Raw genomic sequence first — 2,931 nt, 5'->3', positions numbered from 1 at the left:
TGAAGAAGATAATCCAGCGCTGTTGCAAGAGGACAAAGAAGAGGTACGGAGTAAGAATTTAAAGGAATTTATTTATGGGTTTTTATTTCATTGCCACCTTAAGAAGAAAATGAATGCCAAACTAGTTACAAGCAACCTATGTAACAAAATTAAATCATACTTTTTCGGTACCATGGGAACAAGAAAACACCTGTCGACAATTCATTCCCCCAGGTTGGCGCAAGCAAAAATGTGGCACTAGAAGGAGATAGAAGAGGCTGGAGCAAGAAGATCATCAGCTGACACTTCTTCAGTTCCTGCAACACTTTCAACTTCTGCTTTATTACCCCCTCCACCAACCCCTGCTGTATCTGTCCCTCGAATAGCACCTTCTATTTCGCTGCTCCATCAGCACCTCCATCAACCCCTGTTGCATCTGTCCCTCCACCAATACCTGCTCCTGGTACCATCGTGCCAATACTTCTTTTGAGGCAAAATTGTGAAATAGCAGAGCAATATGGCTGTACAGGGCATACTGTCTTCACAGCCATACTGTCATTGTTGCAGAAGAGCGAGAAATGACCATTCATCGTGAGCTTGTCATGGCCCACCAGTGTCCTCCCCAACACCCTTCTTTTTTTTTACCTTTGTTGTCCTCCTGTTTCTTGTTCAGATTATTGTTTTGGTTGTTCGTGTTGATCTTGGTAACAAAAAAACATACAGAAAAAATCTTAAAAGAAAAAAAGTTATTTTCAGAACTAACCAAATGACTAAAATAAAAAACTTCTACCATTCTACCAATATTAACCATATATCAGAAATACTAATTTGTAATTAATATAGAGATAAATGGTAAGTGTAAGGTAAGTTAAACGTAACTTATGGTGGCTTTACAGTGGATGGTAAGTTAATAGACTACTACAGTGATGTCTAGTTGTGCTTAATAAACATAACACAAAGTCAATCCATCATTGCTTTCCTTTTTATGTGTATTCAAGCAAAACTACCATTTATGTTATGCTACTATGTAATCATTTAGAACATTTACAGTTCAAGATAATCATATGGTAGCAGGCATCATAAACAGTTAATTCTGTAAGAACTCTACCACGTGATTGGCATGTATGAGTATTTAATTTTAAGTATTCCAGTTAAATCATGATCTACAGGTAGTAAGAGTGGATGATGTAAGTTAATTCCTTTGATGTTCTATGCTGAGAAGCCAGTAGGAGCAGTAACTGGACACGATAAATTAGAGCTACTAACTGAATGCACGTAAGCAGTAATTACTTTAATGCAAACACTTTTCCATGTACCTGCTTGCCCACTTACATATTGTAATGTCCTTAATAACGAGTAGATTCACATATTTCATTTTCATGTTGAAGTCCATGATCATCGGATTAGTTCATCTATTTGTAAAATTAAAGTTGTTTACTATTTAGTTGAGATACTAAGTTATATAAATTATGTACATCCTTTTTGACTTGGTCCATTGCATTTTGAACATTGTCCATGGCAACCACAGCTTTAGTTTCAATAATTGGTTGCTTAGCAGTCTTGGAAGTTGAAGTAGATAGAATATTGAGCAGAATTTCTGCATTAATATTGTTTTCTTCTATTTCTTGATTCAGGCAATGCAATGTAATTTTTTATAAACATTAAAAGCATCTTCATGGCTTTGAAAGGGGCTTCTTTGCGCCATGGTTTAAATAGTTAAAGAAGTGCTAAACAGTAAAATGTGTTCTTTTCTCCTGTGCCACATCTTAGTTTATTTGGATTATTGAGAGCAGGTTCACTATGATGTATTAAATAACCATTTGTACCTTCTACTCGAAATTTACCAGTGTTGATGTGTATGTCTTTGAAGAAGAAATAGAGCTCTATTGCTTCCCAACAGACAGCAGACTATGGTTGTTGGTTGTCTTTAGTAGAATTGGGCTGTGTTTATAGCCAATTTGTGTTATTAAACAATCAATAATGCTTACTTCCTAATTTTATTTCTTACGTAGTTTTCTATTCGTTGTAATTGTCATGTAACCACAAGTGCCTTTCTAATACTTGTTAAACATCACTGCTGCAGACTAGTAAATTGTATTACTTATTTTGGTTTTTGGTAGTATTGTACAACATTAGTAGCCCAAACTGAGGTTTGAGCCAATAATTCTTCTCCTTTCAAAATTAAGTTGTTGGTATGATGTATTTTCCTGATTGGCAAATCATCTAACTCTTTATATTTTTATTTGTCTGCCTCCGTGTTCCTTATTCTTGTATGTTAGTTTATGTTCAAGTTAGTTAGGATTTGGTTTCTTGGCCACAGTTTCATTTTTTGGGCCAGACAGCATTCTAAAAAAGTAGGTGTTGTAAATGATTTAGTGTGAAAGGAGTTGAACTGACATGGATTGGTTAAAGAGGTTTGAATTGAATCACGTGCTCCCTCTACTTTACTCTGTTAGTAAAAGTGACCACCCCTAATTTATCGTTATCCACTGTGGTGGTAATGATATAGATTACTTAACTGGAGTTAGATATTGGAAATTGAGATGGAGGAGACATTTTCCATTCTAATGTCTATGTTTCTAAACACATATTTTGAGCTCTCAAATATCTGTCAGGGATATAAATGGAAGTAGTCTACTGAAAATGCTGCAAAGTTTGAAAAGACTTCAAAACATGTGTCCACGGCAGTGTCAGCATTCCTTGACGATTATAAAATATTGCAATGTAGCACTATATCGACAGGATTTAAAAAACAAAGGCTGTTTTAAGAGCTACTCTATATTATGTCTAATGTTATACTTTTTTTATTTTACTGAGTACAGGGGTACTTTCTAGATAATTTTAAAATTGTAATGCAATACACCTTAGAAATACCTAATACCTAATTTCTTCCCATGCATTACAAAAAGAGAAATACACTTTATTTCATGTTAAAGCAGAGAACAAACTGGT

This window comes from Lissotriton helveticus, chromosome 8 (genome assembly GCF_964261635.1).
Source record: "Lissotriton helveticus chromosome 8, aLisHel1.1, whole genome shotgun sequence".
NCBI lineage: Eukaryota > Metazoa > Chordata > Amphibia > Caudata > Salamandridae > Lissotriton > Lissotriton helveticus.
Note: the sequence above shows the minus strand (reverse complement) of the source record.